The 13,165-nt window shown below is 41.8% G+C and overlaps 1 pseudogene across 1 annotated transcript; it reads left to right on the top strand.

Moving 5' to 3' along the window:
* Window positions 1-1,187: 1,187 nt before the first annotated feature.
* Window positions 1,188-9,628, top strand: LOC114582056 (vomeronasal type-2 receptor 26-like; annotated as a pseudogene). Its single transcript, XR_013390557.1, has 6 exons — window positions 1,188-1,342; window positions 2,821-3,103; window positions 3,355-4,218; window positions 5,349-5,576; window positions 8,113-8,239; window positions 8,723-9,628. The product of XR_013390557.1 is annotated as a vomeronasal type-2 receptor 26-like (transcript).
* Window positions 9,629-13,165: the final 3,537 nt, after the last annotated feature.

Below are 13,165 nucleotides of genomic sequence, written 5' to 3'. Positions count from 1 at the left end.
ACGAGGGTTGTGTTTCGATTCTCATATTGTTTCGGAAAGTACAAATCGGATCGTTTGGGTTTTAAATGCAAACTGAGTTGAATGCTCCCTGCCCTGAATTCCTAGTAGTCAAACAAGTTATTTATTTATTACTTCTCTTCTTTATATAATACTTTAAGGAAGCATATTAACGGGAATCTTTAAAATATACACCCAGGTGTGCGATTCATCCTCCCAATTTCAATATACATTGGTTGAGAATAAGTGAGGCAATTCCCCCTTCTCCCTACAAAACCAGATGTTCAGATGGACTGGCTCAAGACATTTTGGCACCCGAAGTGAACTACAAAATGCCTCCCCCAATGCCAGAGAAGGAGGGGCACCTTTTTTGTCCTGTAAAGGGACAGAAACCGCTTTGAATGAAACATCACAAATATGTTTTTTTTCGTCATTTGTTTGATGCTCCTGATGTAAAGAGACCTAGTTATTGCCTCGCCTGTAATTATCACTCTGGTCATGACTAAGTCTCCCTTGGATAATGTCTCAATAGATTTCCACAGAATACCAGCCGAAGTCTAAACATGAGAATATAAAAAAAACCCTTCTTGTGATTCTAAACAAGGGAGAGGGCAGAGGAAGAAGAAGGATTTCTGCTGTTGTCTTTGTCAAGTCGTAGGATAGGATCTTGTTGTCTTTGTCCATGCATTTTGTCCATGGAAATCAGCCCTGATTGCTCACTGGAAGGATAGATCCTGAAGCTGAGGCTCCAATACTTTGGCCAACTCATGAGAAGAGAAGACTCCCTGGAAAAGACCCTGATGTTGGGAAAGATTGAGGGCACAAGGAGAAGGGGATGACAGAGGACAAGATGGTCGGACAGTGTTCTTGAAGCTACCAACATGAGTCTGACCAAGCTGTGGGAGACAGTGGAAGACAGGAGTGCCTGGCGTGCTCTGGTCCATGGGGTCACGAAGAGTCGGACACGACTAAATGACTAAACAACAACAGGATAGGATCTAATCTGTGAATTGGTAGGGAAGTGCTGTTCCTGTCAAGGCAAAATATTCTACTGAGGGTGGTTCTGAAGCTAAGGTTCATGTTCTAGACAGAAATAAGGGTGTCTGATGACGAAGAATATTTGCCTCAGTATGCTGTTGTTTATTGTGTCCATTCTCTTTCATCTGCCGCATTTGGTGTGCAAACATACCATGAGTTGCACCATTGATGATCTGTCCAGAATTCCACATGAATACTACCAACCTGGTGATCTTATGATTGGTGGAGTTGCTTCCCATCTCTTTACTGCTTTTGACAAAGAAGACTTCACAGAAAGGCTAACTACCCATCAGCTTCTTAATACCTTGTAAGGACATGTCAAAGAATCAGCTGGTACAGAAACATCCCCCAACCCTGAACATGCTTAAATTTACCTAGTTTAAGATGGAAAGCCTCTCTCTATTCTGAATATTGAGCTTTACCTTAGAAAGTTTGGGGGGAGGGATCTTGAAAGCTCACTTCTCCTTTGAGGTGGAGATCTAAGAGCCCTAGATATTCTCATCAAACTCAGACAAGATTTATAGGATACTCCTAGTTAAAAATGTGTCACAGGCCAGAAAATTATGAGAACTACTCTTATTAAGCTAGGCTACCTACTTCTCAGCATTTCAGCACAGCTTTTTGTTAGATCAAATCAGTACCTGCAGATAAATGTTTTGTATATGTTTGTACTTTGTGCTTTCAAAATGTTTTATGGCCTCTGTTGATGTCAGTGTGTGAGTGTCAAAGTTTGATGCCTTGTGCTCTTAATGTGGTGCAGACCTGTTCAGCTACTTAGTGAGAGGAAGACAGGAAGGGGGAAAAGATTCAATTGTGTTTAATATTTATAGACAGGGCCTGGTTCAGGTACATTCATTTTGTTTGGCTTTGGGAACAACAGACATCGATTAGCTGAAGGTTCTGAGCAGTGAAGAAATGGCAGTTAACCGTCAGTTGGAAGAAGTAATGAGACAGGTGTGAGGCAAAGACAAGAGAAAGCTGAGGTGAAAGCAGACAAAGAAGGCTTAAGCTCCCTAAACCCAGTTTGTTAACAATATTTTTGGCGAAGATTAGAACAAGTGAGCTGGTGTGTATTTTAGGCTAAGAAGCTGCCCAGTTCTTAGCAGAAAAATGCCATAAAAGCAGATTTCTTAAATGAGCTCAACTGTCCAATCAGCCAGAAATAGGGTCTGTGGAGCTTTGCAGGCCAAAAGCAGATGTTACCTAGCAGTTGAATCAATTTGTGAGTGAACTGGGCAGGTGGCTGTTTAGGGAATTTGGTCTGGGGTAAACGCCTTGTAGAGGTTGGTGTCAGCATCAGTATCTCTTAAATCTTTAAGTGTTGTCAAGTACATGCAGGACTCCAAAATAAATATAAGTATTGCCTCATTAGGGATTGGGGTGGGATTGAAATCAGTTCACATTTAAACGTGAACCTCCCAAAATTGGCTTGCTCAAAAGAAATAGGAAAAGCAAAACGGAGTCATTATTTGAAATTCACACTTCTCCAAATTTTGCAGTGCACTTCTCCAGCCAAGCAATGTATTAAAAAAATCATATACTGGGGTAAAGTATTTATTAAAAAATGCGTATATTAGTGAATATGGTATAGAAGTCGACAAGTGGACTACAATGCATTCTTTTAGGAGAAATTGGTTTCCAGATATCTGTATAATAGGGCACACTGTGCACAAAAACGCTGAAGGATAATCACGAGGTGCTTGAAAAATTGCACAGCATATCATTTAAATAATAATAATTGCATAGCATATCTCCCAAGAAATCAGCATAAAATTCTCATTGCAGTGTTGTGCTAAAGAACTACCAGCATATTCCGGCCTTGGTATTTGCTGTCAAGGAGATCAATGAGAACCCCAAGATCTTGCCTAATATCACAATGTGATTCCATATCTATGACAGTTACTTCAATCAAAGGATGACCTACCGGGCTGCTCTGAATCTTCCAGCAACACTTATACCCAACTACAAGTGTGACACTCAGAAATATCTGATGGCAGTTATTGGGGGACTTGACATGGATTCCTCCCTTCAAATGGCAGACATAGTGGGCGTCTACAAGATTCCTCAGGTAAGATGCCTTGGAGATTTCACATTCATTCACCATGAATGAATCCTTTCCCCTCCCTGGCATGCAGCTATGTCACTGCCTCATGGGCCAGAGAGTCTAGGGAAGATGTTTTTGTTTGACTCCCTTGTCCATGAGAGAGTGAGGTAAAGAGAACTGCCTACTGTCATTACAACTGTCTTTGCCACAACAGCTGCTAGAGATGCACATACCAATTCCTTCTACTCTATTGATGTCTCCTTATTTCCTTCTAGCTCACTTATGGTTCCTTTGCTCTAGAGTATACTGATGAAAGCCAGTCCATTCCCTTTTACCGGATGGTGCCAAACGAAGCCCATCAGTACACTGGGATTGTTGAGCTACTTTTGCACTTTGGTTGGACGTGGGTTGGGTTGCTCAGTGGAGATAATCACAGTGGAGAGAGATTTGTTCAGACCCTGAAACCTCTGCTGTCCCAGAAAGGTATTTGCTTGGCCTTCTCAGAGAAAACCCTGAAAACCACATATTTGACTGAGTATTATGCCATGTATTCCCAATGGATCCAAATCTACCATGTTGTTATGGAAAGTAAAGCCAAAGTTGTTGTTTTCTATGGAGAAACAAAGTCCATGCTTGGCTTGCGAACAATGGTAGCACTAGGCGAATTGGAAAATGTGACCAAGACATCTGTGGGCAAGGTATGGATTCTGACAGCACAGCTGGATTTCACAGCATTGGCCTTTCAAATGAGCATGGATATGCAAGTCTTCCAGGGTTCCCTCTCCTTTGCAGTTCATTCAAATGTGGTACAAGGATTCAAAGCCTTTCTTGAGGCACAAAATCCCTTTGAGGCAAATGGAAATGGCTTTGTCAAGCAGTTCTGGGCAGAAGTCTTTCTCTGTTTATTTCCAAACTCCAATACAGAGGATCAGGCCAGTGGAACCTGCACTGGGGAGGAGAAGCTGGAAGAACTAATTTCATCTGCTTTTGAGATGAACATGTCTGGTCACAGCTACAGTGTCTATAATGCCGTCTATGCCATAGCACATGCTCTACATGGAATGCTCTTGCCCAGGACAAAATATAGGAGAGTGGTGGAAGGAGGGGTGCAGGTTCTTGAAATGCTGCAGTCTTGGCAGGTAATGCCTTTTCATGAAATACAATTTATTTAACATGAACTGTGCCCTGGAAATTAGTGTAGATTGTCTCCCAGCAGTCCTCTTAGTAGTCTTCTGAACTCCTTTCTCATGCCTTTACTCCTTCATTGCTATAATTTAATAAATTCATAAAACAAAAGACAACCCAGAATTGCCATTTAATTTGTCCATTCATGCTGCATGGCAGTAAAAAGGACATTGAAGAGTTTGGATTTGATATCCCGCTTTATCACTACCTGAAGGAGTCTCAAAGCGGCTAACATTCTCCTTTCCCTTCCTCCCCCACAACAAACACTCTGTGAGGTGAGTGGGGCTGAGAGACTTCAGAGAAGTGTGACCAGCCCAAGGTCACCCAGCAGCTGCATGTGGAGGAGCGGGGAAGTTTACCTGGTTCACCGGATTACGAGTCCACCGCTCTTAACCACTACACCACCCTGGCTCGGAAAACATTATTGGATCGGAAAACATTATTTTATGCTACCTTGAGCTCAATACTTGTTTTTTGGGAGTTGGAATACATATATTAAATCAAATCAAAAGTAATCACTCCCTACAGCACAGAACTCACCCACACTGCCCATATGACGTTCTCCTCCAAATCACTCTCTTCCCATACTTCTCTCTCCCTCAATCTGAACTTTCTTATTCTATGGACACTCCAAAAAGGGGAGGGCATGAGAAATTATGGATTGAGGGAGGGAAAGTTTGAGAAGGAATTGAGAAAAATGGATTTGTTGCAATAGTGTGAGCGCTTTAACCCCACTTTATTTGTGCAAACCTAATACAGTGGTACCTTGGGTTAAGTACTTAATTCGTTCCAGAGGTCCGTACTTAACCTGAAACTGTTCTTAACCTGAAGCACCACTTTAGCTAATGGGGCCTCCAGCTGCTGGAGCACGATTTCTGTTCTCATCCTGAAGCAAAGTTCTTAACCTGAAGCACTATTTCTGGGTAAGCGGAGTCTGTAACCTGAAGCGTATGTAACCTGAAGCGTATGTAACCCGAGGTACCACTGTATTCTGGCATGTGCATAGTATGTGCAGAATTTCACCCCAGAAAATACTGACCATTTGGAGGCATTACTTCATCATTTCTCTTTTCTTTCAATGCAGCTCCATCCCTTCCTTAGGACTGTCTCCTTCAACAACTCTGCTGGAGAAACGGTATCTTTTGGTGAGAACAGGGAAGCACAAGCTGGCTTTGATATTACTAACATGGTCACTTTTCCAAATCACTCCTTCATGAGAGTCAAGATTGGAAGGATCGATTTGGAGGCTGCCCCAGGTCAGAAATTCTCCATTGATGACAACCAAATGGTGTGGCACAGAAGTTTTCACCAGGTGGGGCATAATTCCAACACCCATGAGATATAGGAAAACAAAATATTATGCACTTATAGATCATCAGCCCAGCACATACCTGGTTTTCTAGCCTCATTCAAAACATTTTCTTCTGCATTACATTAGATGTGCTTGCTGGATCAGGCCAATGGCCTACCTTCTGCACCATTTTTTCCTCAGATTGGCAAACCAGATGTTTGTGGAAAATCCACAAGCAGGAACTGGGCCCAAGAGCGCTCTCTACTCTTGTGGTTTCCATAAGATAGTGTTCAACTATTGTGATGCGTCCAAGGAAACGGGGGCAATTGGCAGACCCCCAGATGGCTCCAGCCCACCGGCCAGTTGCCGGTCAAACTCCAGTCCTTGGTTTTGCATCAATCTGCGACTCAGAGCTTCAGAAGCCTTTCAGAAGTTGAGCACTCAAGCCAACAGAGATAACAAACTCTTCGCGATGGAAGGGCAGACAAAGGCATATGTAAAGCATATTTACAAGCAATTTATTCAGCATAGAACAGGACAAAGAAAACATGTCTGCTCTTCTTCATGCCCAAGAGCTAGAAGCAATAAAGCAAAAACTATACACACAACCTAAGTTCCTAGCAAGCTGTGCTGGAACGTAAACAGACATGTGACATACAACAACTCCACACATCTGTTAAGGTGGAACGGAACATCAATATCCTAATAGTGTCTCTGACCGTGAAGACAGAGCATAACCTCCCTCATGGCTAAAGCCACTAATAGACCTATCCTCCATGAATTTTTCAAATCCTCTTTTAAAACCATCCCAGTTGGTGGCTATCACGGTCTCCTGTGGGAATGAGTTCCATAGTTTAATTATACTGCATGAAGAGCTGTAAATGGACTAGACACTTTGCCGCAAATTACAACAGAGCTTTTAGCAGTTTAATACCCTTTCAAATCTTGCAGGCAATACATCCCCCCCCAAAAAAAATCCCACCCCCAATTTTTCAAGTGTATTTAAAAAAAAAATTGTTCTCTAATGTTCAATTTCAGTTCTTCTACTTGGGGTGGGGGGAATCACACCTAAGTTACCATAGTTTTGGCTTCAGAATCCTTAGAATTTAACTGAGACACCAAAGTCACTACCCACCTGTATCCTAAGGAAAAAGAAACTGTGGGCTAGGGATGGAGGATAATTTCATATGGTTTACAGTTTTATGGAAACTGACAGAATTCATACCTCTCATATTAGTACTCAGATCAGACCACCATTAATTATCCTTTAAGTTTCACATTTCTCTGAATTTTGTGATACAATTTTGTGAGAATTTTGTGATTCTCAGCTCAAGAAAGGACCAACATGGTTTGAAAAATACATATTGTAAGATAAAAGAAACTTAGAAATGCAAATATTAGGATAAGATAGACATTTAAATGTGAATTTAGTTGTGGATTAATGTGGAAATGGGATGTAGTGAATTTATGACTAAACACAGTGCTTTTTTCTAAAAAAATGTTTAGGGGTACTCTCATTTTGACTCAAAACCACCATTTTATAGTTCAAATCAGAAAAAATAAATACAGTAAATGGACAAAGGTACAAAGATTCACAAAATGTTTAGAGGTATGTGTACTCCTGCCCCCCCCGAAATAAGGACTGATTAAACATATACAGATAGGTAGCCGTGTTGGTCTGCCATAGTCAAAACAAAAAAATTTCCTTCCAGTAGCACCTTAAAGACCAACTAAGTTAGTTCTTGGTATGAGCTTTCGTGCATGCACACGAAAGCTCATACCAAGAACTAACTTAGTTGGTCTTTAAGGTGCTACTGGAAGGAATTTTTTTTGTTTTGATTAAACATATGAAATTTATATAGACAGGAAATATACTGATTTGTCCTTTCCAAAATGCTGCACCCTGCACCTCTAAATAAAAGAAGTACCACAATTTCCTGCCAGTCCTCTACCCCATATACTATTTGCCCTTTAAGGTTTTGTTTATAGAAAACAGCATCTTTAGAGACAAATAGCAGCCATCTTTAAGCAGCAACCCAGCCTGGGCCCCCAGGACAGATCAGGAGCATGCTTTATCTTAAAAATAAAAGCCCTTCTCAAGTATTCCCAAAAGAACTTGTGAGGCTTCAAACTAAGAAAGGCTGTGCATAAACTCCACCCACAATGCCTTCCTGTGCATGGCAGCAAGTGTGAAGGGGACTTCTAATTGCATTCGGCTGAACTCTTTTAGAAGCCTCCTCATATTTGGGAAACATGATAAGAACACAAAGTTACAAATCACAAGGAGACTTCTAAGCATGTTCAGTGTTTCAGACCTTCCCATTCAGTATGGTAAAATTGTTGGTGGAAGAGGTATTCTCTTTATGTATGGAGACAAAATGGGCAAGGCTACTTTTTGAATGCCTGAAGGGGGCTCAAAGATGGTCAGTTTGGTCCTGCCTTTGGAATAACTAGCTTAGTGTCTTCTTACTTCTAGCTGTGGGTTGGAAAACAGAAGGCCAAACTGGTATTAATTTCTCTGTGCTAATTTTTTTTAAGTGTTTCTTTAAATGGGCAGGTTCCACCCCTTTCTGTGTGCAACCCAAGTTGTCCTCCTGGTTCCAGCAAGGAGAAGAAGGAGGGGGAGCCATTCTGCTGCTATGATTGTGCTCCATGTCCTCAAGGCAAGATTTCATCCCAGAAGGGTAAGAGACACAAGAGATATGTTTTTCAAACCGTATGTCATGTTAGAAGTTGTTGAAAAGATCAAGCAAATAATTCATCACAAATTTTTAGAGAAGTACTCATTTTTTCAGGGCAAATGTATTTTGGTTCATGTATTGGTGAAAGGAGTGCAATTTGGGTAATCTTTCCGTTCAAAGGCCAACAAAACCAAAGTTCTCCTCCATCCCTATTGGCGGACATAAAGGAATATGGACCTTTCCTCGCAAGAAAAAGTTTATAACCCATGATCTCATCTTTGTCAGGTTAAAATACAGCAGGCAATACTGAGCTAAATGGACCAGTGATCTGACTTGGTATAAGATACATTCCTTAGTTCTTGTTCTGAACAATTGATACAAGGATGATTTCAATTTATAGTTACCACCATTGTCCAACTAAATTGCAGAATGTGGTTCCATATTGGCAACATATCTGAAATCTGAGTGTATTTTCTCTCTCTCCAGACATGGATGAATGTGTTGCATGCCCTGAAGATCATTATCCAAATAGAGACCAATCACAATGCATTCCAAAGACCATCAGCTTCCTGTCCTTTAAAGAGCCTTTGGGAATAAGCTTAGCATTGTTTGCTCTTTTTCTCTCTCTCCTCACATTGGTGGTCCAAGCCATCTTCATTAAACATCAGGACACACCCATTGTCAGAGCAAACAATCGGGACCTCACCTACACTCTCCTCACTTTCCTCCTGCTCTGCTTCCTCTGCCCATTGATCTTCCTCAGCCCTCCAGAAAGAGTGAGCTGCCTGCTCCGACAAATGGCTTTTGGCCTTGTTTTCACAGTGACCGTTTCTTGTGTGCTGGCCAAGACTATCACGGTGGTTCTGGCCTTTGTGGCCACCAAACCAGGATCCCGAATGAGGAAGTGGATGGGGAAAAGACTGGCAAGCATCATTGTGTTTTCTTGTTCTCTTATTCAAGCTGCCATTTGCACTGTGTGGTTAGGAACCTCTCCCCCATTCCCTGATTCTGATATGCACTCTGCGATGAGGGAAATCATTCTAGGCTGCAACGAAGGTTCAGTTGCCCTGTTTTACTGTGTCCTGGGCTACATGGGCTTTTTGGCCATTGTCAGCTTTGTTGTGGCCTTTTTTGCCAGGAAACTGCCTGAGAGCTTCAATGAGGCTAAATTCATCACCTTCAGCATGTTCCTGTTTTGTAGTGTTTGGATCTCGTTTGTTCCAGTGTACCTGAGCACCAAGGGGAAATACATGGTGGCTGTGGAGATCTTCTCCATCTTGGCCTCCAGTGCTGGCTTACTGGGCTCCATCTTTTTCCCAAAGTGCTACATCATTGTGTTGAGACCTGATCTGAACAGCAAGGAGAAGTTAATAAAGAGGAAATAATAAATTATCCTATCATCTTTGTTTTTTGTTTTAGTAGACTGTGGGCAATATAATCTCTCATTATCCTTATTGTATGATTATATTTTTTTTTTGTTTAGTTGCAATTGTTAAGTGCAATTTATTTGAGAATTCTCTATGGTCACTGTGAGACAGTTTTCCATAATCTTTTTGGACTTCATGGTGCATTTGGAAAACAAAGAAGCTGTAATGGATACCACAAAATATTGAGGCCTGTTTCATAGGATTCCCCTCACCCCTGTCTTTCTGCTATCCCTCTTGTTTTCCTTTGGCCTGCTTTTACAATGAAGGTGTGTGAATACCCTTTTGCCTTGGACGTAGGGACAGGGGAGGAGGTATTTGGTAAGGCTAGCTAAGAGTCCTTTTTATTTGTGTGTGTGCTATGTTCTGTATTCTAAATGCTTTTAAAATGTTGATTAATTTTATTTGTCAACTTATATGACTACTGGGTCTTAGGATCTTTTTTGCTTTAAATCATCGGTGTAGGTCTTGGGAAGGAAGTCCAATTCCATTGCTGGTCATGGAGCAAACTGGAAGAGACATTTGTTCTGTTTTTTCCCCACTAAGGAAGCCGTAGGTATAGAGACCCGTGCTTAGGCACATGTGAATGTCTGAACTTCCCTGGGAGTTAGTATGTTGTTCCTTTATCCTCACTACCTGGTAAAAGCAGCAGGAGGTCGTATTGTAGCCAACTGGGTCTTTAATTGACTTAGACATTCATTTCTAACGATGTCCTCTAACCAAACGATACTCAGGGAAAACCAACCCTGCCAGCAACCCTGCGAAGTCACCCAAAATTCTGAGTCAGGGTACTCAAGTTTTTTCCTGGACATCCAATGACTTTCCCCAAGACAAAAAGCAAAGATCCATTCTTTGTCGTCTCAGCCACAAGCCGGCAAGTTACTCAGTAGCCATAAGCAAGCTGCCAGGCACCAGATTCAGAGCAAAAGCTTACAATAAGAAGCCACAAAAGCAAATAGAAGCTAATACTTTATTAAGAGATTACAGTACAAAACAGAACAATTTTACCTTAAAATTACAGTTAAATAAAGATACAAAGACACCTTTGGTACCTGAGTACAGACCGAAAATAACAAGAGCTAGCTTGTCTTGCCCTAATCCCAACAATTAGAGGCACAGGCCCCACCAGCAAGCTTTATCCAAGCATACATGGCTGTTCTGAATGGGGACCATTAGTCCTAGATCAAAGACCATTGTCAAGACAGAAAGGCCTGGATGCAAGAAGGTAGATTTTTGTTTAGCCCAGGGTGGTCCAACTTTTTATACCAAGTTGGCTGCAAGAGTACTTCGACATGGAACCCGCAGGCCTCACACAGCCTTGTCTCACCGTGTGTGTGTGTGTGTGTGTGTGTGTGTGTAAGCACAACATTCTTCCCAGCAACCCTTGCTTGTGACTCCCTATCACCTCACATCCAGTTACCCTGGCAACCTTTCAAAACATTTTCTCTGTTCACACCTTGGGGCAAGGGGGAAGGACAGTTCTTTTGCATTGCCAATGGTCCTCAGTGACCTTGCATTGTTTCTTAATGGCCCTAGTTTGGCCAGGGAGTTTTGCAGAGGCTAGTCCAGGAATTCCTTTGCGGCTTGTATTTTCTCCCTTCACATTCAAGATAATCAAAATCGTACCATTTATTAATTTCTACAGTTTAGCAAGTGGTTCCCCCCCCCCCCAATTCCATGACAACATAAACACACATTCTGGAGTCAGTGTTCTGTTGCTGTGAGTGCTCTATTCCTATTTTCAAGCCTATGAAATTTCCTCCAATTAAACCTATCCTGCCTGGAAGCTGGCCTCATACTTTACATTATTTGTTTGGAGAAAAGTTTATTGAATTTTTGTGGAAGTACATTAGATGATTTCAGTGGACAAGACAGAACAAATCTACATAAAACCTAACCAGCTGCTGGTATCATGCACGTCTGCTGAATAAAATAAATTAAGAAGAAGAAGAAGAAGAGTTTGGATTTGATATCCCGCCTTTCACTCCCCTTCAGAAGTCTCAAAGCGGCTAACATTCTCCTTTCCCTTCCTCCCCCACAACAAACACTCTGTGAGGTGAGTGGGGCTGAGAGACTTCAAAGTGTGACTGGCTCAAGGTCACCCAGCAGCTGCATGTGGAGGAGCGGAGACGCGAACCCGGTTACCCAGATTACGTGACTACCGCTCTTAACCACTACACCACACTGGCACGTTCAATTATCCATGAACATAGAAAAGTTCTTCTGTAGTGATTCCCATTATTAGAGGTAGCCCGCCCAGATTGCTGTATGGGATGCAGGTTGCCTAGGAGGACAACAATATTAGTATAACTAATGAATAGGGACTTCTGGTTTCTGTGAATGGTGAAAAGGAGTGCTAGTCTGATCGTCTGAGGGACTAGAGCCCTGCGGAGATACAGGGGGAAGCGCCAAGGCAAGGCACCCCCCCCCCTTAAAAAGCCTCGAGAGGGTTCTCAAGGTGTCAAGAGGTCCAGCAGTCTGCAAAAGGGTTCTCCTGTGACCCTCAAACCCCTGTTCTAAGAGGAACGAGGAGTGGGGGGTAGGAACCGAAGATTGAGCCTGCGGACATGGCAGTATCGCAACTCCATGGGAGCGAAGCCTCAAACTCCTACCTGCAGCAGAGATCTTCCGAAAACTAAATTTAAGCCGATGGAAACGTAAAGAAGATTAATTATTAGATCTATTTCAGCTGAATTCGGTGCTAGACGGAGGGGTAAAAAGGAAGTCCATCCCCGTCTTCTGGTTAATTATCACTGCATGGAAACAACTTTCAAGTGAGAATGGTATCAATTTTACATGACTCTATTAGATATATGTCTGCCAATGGGAAGGATGGATTAAAAGCAACTGAAGCCCATTCTTCACTACCTTTTCTTGGATTTATAATGGAGAATTGTGGAGAGGACCTTCCAGTAAAGCCGTGGGTGAATTTGAGCCCAGCAGAGAACGCTTGAAACAAGACTATTGAAGTACTCTGTGGGGTGAGTGTATGGAAGCAACTATGGGCTTTGCAAGGCACATTTTGGTTGGAGTGATTTAAAGAAGACTGAGCTTGCTTCTAAAGTTTTTTGTTTTGTTAAAAGATAAATTGGATCTTTAAAGCTTGAAACTGGCCATAGAGGCTGAATATCGACAGGGAAGGCAGTGCCAGGAATTGGACAACACCTGAGAGCCACTACTCTGCCTTTCAAGAGCTGGAAGCCTGGTAAAGGGCGTTTGGACTCTGCCAGAAAAGAGGAATTATAATGATCTTCAACTGTCTGTAACTCTTTATCTTACTTCAAGACATTTTTAGAGAACTGGATCAGTGAGTCTTTTACTCTCCTCTGGATTATTACGTTGTGATTTTGTGTGGACAAACTGCTTTTGTTTTCTTTTTAAAGTAGATATCTGTTTAATTTCAATGTTAATTTGAAATCTGGATTTTAATAATAATAATAATAATAATAATAATAATAATAATAATAATAATAATATCTTTATTGTCATTTTATTTCGAATTGTA

Source organism: Podarcis muralis, chromosome 13 (assembly GCF_964188315.1).
Source record: "Podarcis muralis chromosome 13, rPodMur119.hap1.1, whole genome shotgun sequence".
Taxonomy (NCBI): domain Eukaryota; kingdom Metazoa; phylum Chordata; class Lepidosauria; order Squamata; family Lacertidae; genus Podarcis; species Podarcis muralis.
Note: the sequence above shows the minus strand (reverse complement) of the source record. Positions and strands in the feature narration are given on the sequence as shown.